The sequence below is a fragment of the Euprymna scolopes genome, chromosome 25 (assembly GCF_053919585.1).
Source record: "Euprymna scolopes isolate OS-2025 chromosome 25, ASM5391958v1, whole genome shotgun sequence".
NCBI lineage: Eukaryota > Metazoa > Mollusca > Cephalopoda > Sepiida > Sepiolidae > Euprymna > Euprymna scolopes.
In genome coordinates this window covers 5761674-5775417 of record NC_136506.1, presented here as the reverse complement: position 1 = coordinate 5775417, position 13744 = coordinate 5761674, and positions in this window count along the sequence as shown.

Below are 13744 nucleotides of genomic sequence, written 5' to 3'. Positions count from 1 at the left end.
GAACTAGAATTTACTTTTATATGCATGTATATATTGTGTGCATGTGTGTATGTGCGTATTACATGACCGTCTTGAGGAGCGATACTACTCCCCTTTGGTGAGGTAAACATCTCCTAAACCACTAAGTAAGGCCGGGTAAATATGCTAAGATTGCCACTTAAAAGTTGATTGAATCCCGGATAGCGACAGGTGACTTATGAAAAGAGACGAGTTTATTGTGCTTTGTAAAAAACAGACATTTTTATTGTTTAAAACAATGACCGAAAATGTCTGAATAATGAGGAATGGCATTGTTTGGCCTGAGGAACACCGGTTCAGAAGTCTGTGTTTCTGAGTAATTGACAAGGTTTGACCTTTGTGGTCGTGTGAAAGAGATTTCATTTTTGGTCCCAGCTTCACAAAACTGCGGACGGATTACTGAAATGCACACGCGCAAAATGGGTCTGGGGATTCCCCAGAAAGCGCGTCGGACCCTGATTGGTTTGACGAATCGTGCGATCCACCCCGTTACCTTATAAAAACGAATACCCGGGCCGGAATTAGGAGATTGAAACTAAATATCGAGAGAAACACACGTTTCTGGAGGACCCCCCTCTCCATCCATTCTGAACGCGATCGTTAGGACGAAAATACGATTTTGAGAGACTCTTAATATTTTCTGGTGTAATTGAACTGTACGAACTTTAGTTAGAAATCCTGAGTCTGTCTTCTCTTATTAACGTGTATGCGAAGCTGTTTGCTTTTCAGCAGAAATCAACACGGAGCTGAGACGATTAGCATCCATGTGAAGAGCCCCGGCAGATAGACAATAACGACCAACAGTTTCGATGAGGTCAGAGGTCAATTGCTGATCTGAGCGGTATACCACTTAAGATGCATACTTATATGTATATGTTTGGAGATTGACGTGGCACCTCCTCATTAGCGATACCTCCTCCTCCCACTTCTTTTATCCTCTTCCCTCCTGCATGTGCATCATTTAATGTAAAAAATCACTACTTATAATGCCATATAAAATCGACAGATTTTGGAAATATCTAAGTATGTGTAAAGGTCAAGTTCATATTTTTTGCGATTAATTCGGTTAATTATTCGATGCTAAAAATTATATCAAGCAAATAATTTGTTGTTTCGTAAACAACGTTCCCAAAATTTTTAGAATAGTTTTTATTATATAGAAAAGTAAGGTTCAGAAAAGACTTTTGTCCAACCTTACCTGGTGGGGCGTGGATATGTTTCTGTCAGGTATCTCCTCATGCACTGATGCTATATTTATGCATTGACTAAAAGACACTGCGGAAATCATCGGATCATTCCAAGCAGAATAAGTTAAACAATTAATCCGTAAATCTGAATTTTGTTTCTTAGTAACATGGTCTTATGTTCTTAGTTGCGTCAAGCTATCCGTCCTCCTATACATTTCAGGATGTAATCGCTCGTCATGGTTGTGTTTTTGACTTTCCAACGTCTGTGGTGGATTTGATTAAGCAATGCCGCAAGCAAACTACTTTAAACCTGTTATTATATATTACACTTATATTTTTCCTTAATAAATAATTAGTGAATGTTCAGATTTAACTGTACTATTTCTGCAGAATATCGTGTGTATGTGTGATTTTCACATATGCACTACTTTGTTAAATACATATTGAATTATTCTTCCATATGATCGCACCTCAAGAAAGGCTGATGTAAAAATTGAAAAAAAACTCACGAGAAAGATGTTTTGCAATAATAGTTTAATGGGTTTTTCTAGATTTTAAGAAGCCAAATATGTGTCGAAAAATCGGATGTTTTCGTTTTTTAACAATGAATTTTATAGCAACCGCTTGTATCAATGCATTAAAATAACAATTGAGTTACTTGCCTTTGAATTATTTTACAAAATTTAGAATATTGTTGTATCGCCCTAGGCTAAATTTATGCCAAATTACGACTTTGTGTAACAAATTCCTTTGGAATAAGGAAAGTATTAATGACTGTATCAAGCAGCAGTGTTATAATGACAACCAACTATTACAGTTTACCGAACAGTATTAATAAGAATATTTATATATATAATATATATTTATACAATATTATATATATATATATATATATGTATATATATATATATATATATATGTATATGTATATATAATATAAAGCTGAATGTTTGTGTGTGTATGTGTGTGTGTGGTAACGAAGAGGCTCCTATATGGTCGACTATTAAAAAAAAACTGATTACATATAATGATAGAAGATGTATCGGGACACAGGAATGGTTATGTTTGACTTGGCAGAACAGTGGTTCATTAAAATTGTGGGGTCTGCCTTCGCGACTGCTTCACAAAGTATAGAAATAAAAAATAAAAAAATAAAAAAAAACGTTTACAAGTGTTTTTGATATAGATGTACATAATAATACTTTGATAAGTATGTTTTAACTTAAATAGGTATGTTATAATAAAATGATGGGGTCTGCGTTCGCACCAGGCCCCCATAAAATAGAAATAGGCACAAACTTTAATAAAGACTTTTCATATATATATGCGTAAGTATATTTTGATAATGATGTTTAAGTTTGAAGAAATGTGGTATAATAAAATTATGGGGTGTTTGTTTGCGCCTGATCTCCATAGAACGGAAATATGTCACAAAGTTTAACAAGGTTTTTTAATATAGATCCACAGAATATTGTGATACGTGTTTCAGTGTAAACAGGTATGGTATAATAAATTATGGGGTTTATCTATTTTATTTTTACTTTCATCATATTTTGCTTTGGTTTTGATACTCCCAAATACGAAGCTATCTCAGTACAATCCATAAATCAGAGTGCATTTTCTGTAGGCTGTCTTTTGAACCCACTCAACCACGGGTATATATATATATATATATATATATATATATATATATATATATATATATATATATAGTAATTTATAAAATATATATGGCGATTAAGCTACACTGAATATTTGGCGTTTCATCCAACTATAGCATTCGTCAGGCTTATGCGCATAAGCCTGACGAATCCTATAGTTGGATGAAACGCAGAATATTCAGTGTAGCTTAATCGCCATATATATTTTATAAATTACTAACTAGCTCTACCTACGTATAGAGCACTTTTGAAGTAAATACTTAAAGTTTACGCATAAATCTATACTTTCGTATAGTAAATTTATGTGAATAAATGAAATAGTTATATATATATATATATATATATATATATATATATATATATATATATATATATATATATATATATATATATAATTATCTCTATTGGGATGTTTTATTTATTTGAAAATTGGCGATTTAATGTATTTAATTGTTACACTTACCGAAGCATTGATGCCCTTTGTTTATTTCCGTCGTCCCTTTTTTGGTGACATATTTTTCATCATCATCATCATCATCATCATCATCATCATCATCATCATCATCATCGTCGTCGTCGTCGTCGTCGTCGTCGTCGTCGTCGTCGTCATCCTCCTCATCATCATCATCGTCATCGTTGTCGTCGTCATCATCATCATCATGAACAGAGAAATGAAGGAGAAAGTCAGGGAGTAGTATCTTAGAAGAGTGAAACTAATTGCGAAGTCGAAATTGTATGGAGGAAAAATAATGACAGCGGTGAATGCATAGGCAGTCAGTGTTTTGAGATACAGTGTGAGAATTTTAGAAACGTCTTACAAGGGGTTGCATGCCATGGATATTAAAACAAGAAAAACCTTAGTAATGTTTGGTATATTCCACATTCGAAATAGCTTAGAGAGAGTGTATCAAAAGAGGAAAGACGGTGGGAGAAGATTGAAATATGTTAATGTCTGTGTAAGAACTTAGGAAATGTCGTTGAAGGAGCATGTGGTTAGAAGTAGGGGGCGGATGCTTAAGATTGTGCCCAATGAAGTGGAGGTATGTTAGATCAAGACTGATTATGTGAAACGTATGGATAGAGAAAGGACAGAGAAACTGACTTGGAAGAAAATGCACGAGAGGTTCTTCCAGAATATAACAGAAGTGGCTGATGAAAGATCAAAAGATATATATATATATATGTGTATATATATATATATATATATATATATATATATATATATATGATTGATTGCAACTTCTTGTTAGACGAGTGCCGATCCCTCCGACACTGAAAGTCCATGAGCCCGAAAATGACTTTTTTAGTCCTGCCGGTGAATTTACAAGCTCAAGCAGACATGATACTGAAGACGGTTATTGGTAGTGTTGTTGTCATCTGATTCCTACGTCCCTTTATTTGTAAAATAATGTGTGAAATTTCATCATCATCATCATCATCATCATCATCATCATCATCATCATCATCATCATCATCTACAACAGAAACGAGATTTTTATAAACAAACTTTTTTTAAAAAGCCGAGCCGTTTTTATACTGCGCATTTGAATTTTTGTTTTTGTCTGATTCCTATATCCGCCTTTTTGTAAAATAATGTGTGAAATTTGTCATCATATATATATATATATATATATATATATATATATATATATATATATATATATATATATATATATATATATATATATATATATATATATATGGCCATGAAGGTCTTATCAAAAATGTTCTTTTTTTAAATTCCCTGATTTAATTGGTAAAGTAGTACATTTTTTATGTAATTGGGAACACGAGAAGCCATGTTATTTATCTGTCCGTCTATCTATCAACCTATCTATGTTTATTAGTCGATCTTTCTATCTATCTATCTCGATCTACGTATCTAACTGGTGAAGTAAACAAGAGATGAGATTCTACGTTTTGATAAAATTGGAAAAAAACTATTAAATGAACAACTTGCACAGGAAGTTCTAAAAATAGGTGACTGAAAGGACGTTGTTGTCACGTGATCAGGTTAGCTTGACATAGAGTTAAAGTTTAAATTTCGACCTAAAAAGACCAGACGAGTTAACGGTCGTCCCCTCATTTGGCAGGGAGATGTCGATTCTACAAATGTGAGATTAGAATTAAACACAAACAAAGATCTTCACTTTTTTGTTTTTCTGAAAAAGTGAATCAAAACTAATATAAAACCGACCATCGCTTTGCACTGAAATGCGTTCCTTCAAACAGTTTCCAGCTCTCCTCGAATAACCGATGAATTACAGGTAGACCACAAGATCAAAGACGCAGTTGAAAAAAATGGAAGTCGAATACATGTATGATACACCCACATCCGCATATGAACATGTAGATTATCTCGGAACGAACTCAAATAGGTCACATATAAAACTTATGTTCAGATAGTGAAGATCCACTGAATAAAGAACAGTGACACGTACATAAACTCAAGCCCGACTATATAACATGATGATCATTTTAACAGTTCTTTCTGTTATTCTTACAATCTATTTAACATAAATATTCAATATGAGCGTCCTTTGCTACAATAATTTTGCAGCATCTCATGAAACTTTGACCACGTCTTCACTTAACACAGCATCTAAGTCCCATTATGCTCTTCTAATAGCTGCTTTCAAAGAGTAAGCATTGACGTGTAGATTAACGGTTGTTTTCTTTCAGTCATGCAAAATAGTCGAGAAATATGCAGATCTGGAAAACTGTTGGAGTAAATGTCTTTCTGGATAAACAAGGAAAGATTCGTTTCCAGGTTAATCTGAGCTTGCTTTGGTAGTATCGTAGTATCTACGAATGGAGATCAGCAAAACATTATTCAGAATCTCTGAATACTCCGCTATGTTGAGATTAAATCTAGCTTCGATGAAATGAAAATGCAACACCACCTTATTACTTGCCACAACTGCAAAAAAAAAATCATAGAAGTAGGATTCTCGCTCTACACTACGGGCGCACATTTGATACATCACAGGCACCAACTCGTACGTTCTGGCGATTAGCAACCTCGTGTCAAATAAACTATTTTCTCATCAACACGAATGCGAAAATGTCCTCCTTTTTTCTCAATATGAATTAGAAGCTTTGGGCAGATTTCAAAGACCGGGCAAAAAGGATTTTACGGCGTTTCCTTACGTAAATGTCTACCCCAATGTCTGCATTTACTTCTCTGTTGATCGTTCTGTTAACAACATTGCTTATTTTCGCCAATTTTGACATAGCCTGGGTTTGATCTGCCTTTCTCCACCTTTACAATCTTGCCATTGGTTCGCGTTCGATCATTGTGGTGGTTCTGTTGAACTTTGCCCTCGGCATTGAACTTTGTCAGAAGTCGAATAACTGTCGTGTTTGTGTAGTCAGTGCTATTAATTATGACCGAATAAGAATTCTCAGCTGATCTCAAATTACATATGGTAATCTCTCCTACTAATTCCGCCATGTTTAAGGAAAATTATTCAAATCTTATCGACATATCATCACGATTAGGGTCTCACGGTTATCTGAAATAATCAACATCAATAAAGTAATAGTTTTAAAAGTATTCAGTTTACAAAATAGTCCAAATGCATCCGTGCGGCACTATATATGTAGCATATGTATGAAGTATATATTCCACAGTAAATCTGAAAATACGTTGAGAATAATTTGAAAAAAATGACATTATTTGCCCCATTGTTTATTCATTTATCGTAAGACTTCTTTAAATAAGTTTCATTCTGGAGTAATTACAAATTTATACCATAATTTTTTCTGTTTCCTTTTCATTTATTAACTCACGTTCACCCCTAGCAAGGTATATCGCCACTTTTTTTTAATCATGTCTAGGGCAGATTTATAAGAAATTGGTTTACATTATATTTAACATTCTGCATATCAACACAGACACTGAAGCTGGTAACAGATAGAAAATTCGAATGTCCAGCTCCTCGTGGAAAGAAACTATTAGAGTATAAATTTTTTCTGGCATTTAGTGTAAAAAACGGTGTGATTTTGTTGGTAAGCCTGTGTTTTGGGGGTAGGTATGTCGAGTGGGTAAAGCGTAATGAGTTTCTCAGAACACACTCATTTAAAATACTTATAGCACAGAAACAGACATGCACAATTTCGCTGATGGGACAGAGGTTGGACTTTGTTGACAAAATGTTAGCTATTAGATTAAAGGCAATTTTGGGACACTATCCAAGAGGGGGAAACTCGTGGTAGATGCAGCAGTCAACAACAATATTTCATACATGGACGGATTCTGCTTTCCCAACTGCAATGATATGCAGAAGTTCGAGTGTAATATTAACAAACATCTTTCTACTCATCTTCCTTCATAATGACCCCGCTAATAAAGTCCCGTATAGTAGCCTCCTGCTTCAAAGTGGCACTGTGCCTTGTTTGAGGTGAAAATTGAATAAAAAAAATAAAATAAAAACTGTTATCAACCTTATTATCTTCAAAAGTATATATATATATGTGTGTGTGTGTGTGTGTGTGCATGTGTGTGTGTGTGTAATATTTAGAAGTTAAAACGCAACAAAAACTTAGTCCTACCTACTTTTAAATTTATTTTAATTTTCTAGTGGCCTTTTCAAATGAGGAGAGTTAGCTAGACTATCATATGACTTTAAACATAGAAAGTGACAGTGTTTTGTATTTATAGAAATAGGTGAGAAAATAAGTGAAAAAGTGGACTGAAGAGAAGAGGAATAAAATTATGAAGTAGAGAACGAAAGCCAGTAGGGAGGGCGAGAGGGATTAGTTGACGTTGTCAGAAGAGGGAAGTAAATGAGGGCAAAGTTTAAATGTCACATGGAGAAAAAAAGAACAAAAGGGAAAAGAAATATCGGTCATATGAAATAGAAAAGAAAATCTGTATGTAATAATTTAAACTAATGTCTTGCCTTCTGAACGCTATAAAGTGAGACATGAGCTACAGATATTCTTTCTTTTAAGTATTCCTATGCCCCGCATCGCATTGAGCTCTCACACTTGAAATACCCTACAGAAAATGATTTATCTTTATCTATATAGTAGGAGAAAGAACCGACATTACCCGAGGTTCAATGATGATCAATAAATGTTTCACACTCTATTATTTTAGTTGTCATCGTAATCGGTGAAATCGCCCGATTCTCAAATTCGATTGGTCGCCTGCTTTTGTTGAGGACCCAGGACGGTGTACGGGAATGAAGTTTTACATGTCTCCCTGCAGTGACTTTGTTATATATTGTAGTCTACATTGCATGATAGAAAACCTCCTGTTGATTTTATACACTTATTTGTTATATAGAATTGTATATTTTTTGCACGCATGTCTAAAATTCAAAAGTCAAGTAAACTGCTTAAATCGTGGCCTCAACATAAACCAATCAAAATCAAAATAAATAAATCAAAGACTCTATTGTTGATTTTCTTATGCCTAAATTTACTGCTTTTACGGTGATAATGGCTTTAATTTAAGTTTTAAATGAAAAAGACAATTACCATGGTGCAATTGTGCTTTAAACAGATAAATTTATTCTGAACGCGCCTCTGTCATATAAAAGAACCAACTGTTGATGTAATATACCGGCTCTTCGGCTTGTGTTGTAATTAGACTTTACATATACATCTGTGCTGTTCGGTTGTGTACGTTGTTAATTATTTTATCAAAATCGCATGTATATTCTTTTATCGTATTACTTCTATTATCTGTTCAAATCGAAGACTTTCCAATATAAATCCTTTCTTAGAACAATAACGTGATTTCGTGTGGAATGCCCCAAAATAGGTCTAACCGTTTTCCTACTTTCTTGGTCTAAGCCATACAATCTTATATTGGCTTTTGATTCATTATAACTCTACTATTTATTTTACAGACTTTACTATTCATGTGTTTGTTTGTGCGTTTGTGAAAAAACATTATCCGTCTTTAAAGTTAAATCGCTGTTTATTTTATTATGGATATATATATATATATATATATATATATATATTTATCAATAGATGTATAATTTTTATTCAATAGATATATATATATATATTAATAGATATTCAATATATATATAATGTATTCAATATATATAACTGTTATTTAATAGTTTTTATTCATTAGATATATAATTTTTCATTCAATAAATATATAATTTTTTATCCAATAGAATTATAATTTTTACTCAATTGACATATAATCTTTTATTTAATACATATATAATTTTATCCAATAGATATGTAATATTTATTCAACGGATACATTATTTTTTATTTATAAGACATATAATTTTTTTCACAAGATGTATAAGTTTTATTAAATATATATATATATATATATATATGTATATATATATATATATATATATATATATATATATATATATATATATATATATATATATTATTCAATTTTAGCCCCAAACAAGGCAAGTGCCACTTTGAAGTAAGGGGCTACTATTGGAGACATAATTTGAGGGTAGATGAGTAGAAATGTGTTTGTTCACATTACACTTGAACTTCTGCGTATCAGTACAGTTGGGAAATCAGTATCCCGGCAGGAAGTTCCAAAGCCTTGCAGTTCTGGGGAAGAAACTATGTGAGTAAAAGGCTTTCTTACACATAGGGATCTCTATTGTAAAGGGGTGGAACTTAGTTGCTTGTCGGATTTATCGTGTTTAGTTACGTCGAGGAGGTAGAAGTGCTTGCAGTTTCTCAGAGCATTCGTCATTAAAGTATTTGCAGAACAGTGAGAAGGATGCAACATTTCGTCTATGGGACAGAGGCTGAAGCCTAGATGACAGTTCAAGACCTATCAGGTTGGCGACTTTCTTTTGAACCCTGTCCAGGAGTGAGAAACAAGCAGCAGATGCACCAGCCCAAATGTGACAACAGTACTCTATACATGGGCGAATGGTGGCCTTATACAGTTACAGGCGTAAGTAATTTTTTGGCACGGTAGACAGAAACCATCTTCATTTGCAACAGCCTTGGTAATGCTCTCAATGCATATATTCCAGTTCATGTTCCCTGTAAACGATAGGCCGAAGAGTTTAAAGGAAGTACTTCCAGGCAGTCTGTTCTTGGCCATTGTGTTGGTGGTAGAAAAAGTATCTTTTAATTATTGAAGGAAACAAGCAAAGTCTTGGCAACAATGAATGCGACCATCCATGTTTTCTTATATCCCACTACAGATTGGAGGCCATCCACTAGTATTTCTGCCATTTTTTTTAGATATGTGTTAATTTGTTTTCCCCTCATGCCTGTTATAGAGGGTGGTGTCATCGGCAAATATACCCATGACCGAAACAATTTAATCAGGGAGGTAATTTATGAATATCAGGGATAATAAAAGTCCAAGGATAGACCGCTGGAATAGTCCTGTATTTATATCATATTGTTTGGATTTCCGATCGTCGAGAACAATTGGATTTTCTCTTACTTAAGAAGGATTTAATTACATTATGTATTCTTCCAGTGATACCATATGATCTAATTTTTCTCAGAAGACCATCGTACGATACCCTGTCAAAAGCCTTAGATATATCAAGGGCTACAACTCTACTTTCCCTTGTCTTGTCCAGTGAACGGTATGTACATTCAGAGACAACAGTTAAGATATCTGCTGTTGAACGGGCTTGCCTGAATCCATATTGTTTGTCGATCAGGAGTTTAGCAGGTGTTAGATGTTGGACTAGGGCTTTATTAACTAAGGACTAAAATATTTTGACAAAAAGTGGGAGGAGGCTGATGGGGCGATAAATTAGTGGGTCAGTTCTTTCACCAGAATTCTTGAAGACTGGTACCAGAGAAGCGGTTTTCCAGCAATCGGGAAAGCAAGATTCGTTAAGGCATTTATTTATTTATAAATATATATATAATGTTTTATTCAATAAATATATAATATTTTTATTCAATAGATATAGAATTATCCTTAAATAGATAATACTTTTATTTAATATATATTTAAATTTTATTTAGTAGATATATTTTCATTCAGTAGATATATAATTGTGATTAACTAGATATAATTTATTCAATAGACATATTATTTATTCAATACATATAAAAGTTTCTGCAATAGATATATATTTTTATTCAATAGATATAGATTATTTATTCAATCGCTATATAATAATTTATTTTAGATATAGAATTATTTTTCAATAGATATATAATTTTTTATAATAAATAGATTTTTATTTTATTATTGAATGAATACATATTTTTTATTCTATACATCTTTAATTTATCTGTAATAAATATATTTAATGAATATATATTTTTATTCTAATTATAATCAATATATTTTATGAATATAATTTTTTCTTCTAATTATAATAAATATATTTAATAAGTATATATTTTTTTCAATAGATATATAATATTTGTTCAGTAGATATATAATTTTCATTACATAGATATGCAATTTTTATCAAATTGATATATATTTTTATTCAGTATATATATATATATATATATCGGTTTTTATCAATATGTATATCATCTTTTATTCAATAGATAGAATTTTCATTAAAAATATATTTTTATTCAATATATATGTAATTTTTTATTACATAGATATATATTTTTAATTCAATAGATATATCTTTTTATTTAATAAATATATAATTTTTATTCAAAAGATATATTATTTGTATATCAAGACATATAAAAATATTAAGTAGATGTAGGTATCTCTTCCCGCACTTTATTTCAAACAAGAGATACAATCCTTTCACGAATGAAGATTACGTATATTTAGCGTATCAGTAATCTATTTATCTCTAGTTGTAATATTTTATCATAAACGAAAAATTCATTTCGAAACAGCGCCATCTTTTTGACAGCAGCATTAAAGTATTTGTAGAACAAAATATCTGATAATATTTTCGTAGGGCGTATAGGTGCCCGCACAGCTACGGCTTTACACACGCACACACACACTTACATATATAGATACATACCCAGTTTTATAAGACAACATCCGGATAAATTCACATACACAATGTTTGGCTGGTCTTTTTTTATATATATATATATTGGTTGAAATGTTGCCAAACAGCAGAACATTACCAGTCGATCAATAAACCGTAGGACAAAATATTGATTCCTTTTGTGTCTTCATCTTAAATGTTTAGACCATTTATTCAGTTTTGAGGAATTTTAATTAGTTTTCGGTCTTTTGCATTTCTGTCTGTAGCACTAAGATAATCTATTTTAACAAGTACATATGCACACACACAAACAAACACACACACAAGCAAACACACACATATATATATATATATCTATAGTAATATGCAAATATACATATATATCATATATACGTACATGTATACATATATACGTACGAACGGCTTTCCGAAAGTAATGCCTCCTCTTTTCTATTCTTTCTATAATTTCAATCATTTTTCTCGGTATTTCTCTATTTTTGACATTTATTCATGACTATACTTTCAGATACCAGAATACAACCATGAGTAGACAAGAGGTCCGCAATTGTTGAGCTGATTAAAGCAGGAAACTCCAAGAAGGATAGATGTAAGAGCCTGAAAGTGAACAGAATGCTGGTGTGAAAGACTTGAAAACGTTTTTGGGAGACTGGAGAAATTCGGAATAGGCCAGGCCAAGGTCGCCCTCGAATAGCTAAAACCCCTAAACGTGTTAAATCCATCAGAGAAAAGAGCAGGAGGAATGCTAAGAGATACATCCAGAATTTGGCTAAAGAGTCGAGAGTGTCGTATGGAATCATGTCAACTGTACGTCGAAAGGACCTGAAGATGTGTCCATTCAAGCATGTCAAGAAACAACGGCCCCAAAGATCCCAGATTCTTCTTTCCCGCATTCAGGATGGCAGGCTACCAAATCTTGTTCTCAGTAATACATTTGCTAAAATTCTAAATTTTATTTATTTTTAAAAATATAACCACTTTAAGTTGTAACGATAAATACTGATGGCCCTGTATATATATATATATATATATATATATATATATATATATATATATATATATATATATATATATATATATATATACGTATATTTCTTAAATAGGATGTATGTTTTTCATCTCTCATCCATCCATACATATTTATATATAAGCGTGTGTGTGTCGTTCCAAAAGTTAAATCCATTTTTACCTAAGATAACTGAACAGTTACGAAGACGAGAGTGATACAATTAAAATGAGTTACAATTGTGACTCGAAAATGTGTGTTTCAAGATGGTCACCACTATTCTCATGCAATACTGCCAAAATGCTTCTCTGCATATCTGTTTCTGACGCACGCCCATGACAGTGGTTGCGTTTTTAGGGTCTCACGCCATCAATATCTGAAAAATAAAGAAATAAAGCTTTCAGGGAATAAAGGCATTAGGTCAATCATCATAACAATGTCAGTTGCAGTCGTGTCCTGTTCATTCGGTCGCAATAGAAATATATAATACATTACTTTTGGAACACTCCTCGCATATATGTATGTAGACGTGTGTGCATGCATGTGCGCGTTCTTTTTAATTTCCTCATAGAAATTGGTTAAAACTTCACAAGCAGTTATATTACATCTGAAACTTTATAAATTATTGATAAAATGATCTCCATTAGTTTCTTTCTACTCTAGTTTTAATAGAAAATTAACCGAACACTTCCAAGACAAATGTCTGACTCATACCACTTACGGCACTTCTTGTAGCGTGTTTCGAAAAACTATACATACATTCTATCCTGTGTCAAAAATTATTATATTTATTTCTTATAAAAAGCTTATATCAAAAACATATTCCCACAAAGACGGTCAATAGTTCTTTTGGTTTATGAATTGGCCCATAGCTAGCTTTGTGGGGGCATGTATTTTTTCTATAATAGAAAAGAAGGCCACCAGCTTTGTATCAGATTTGGCAAT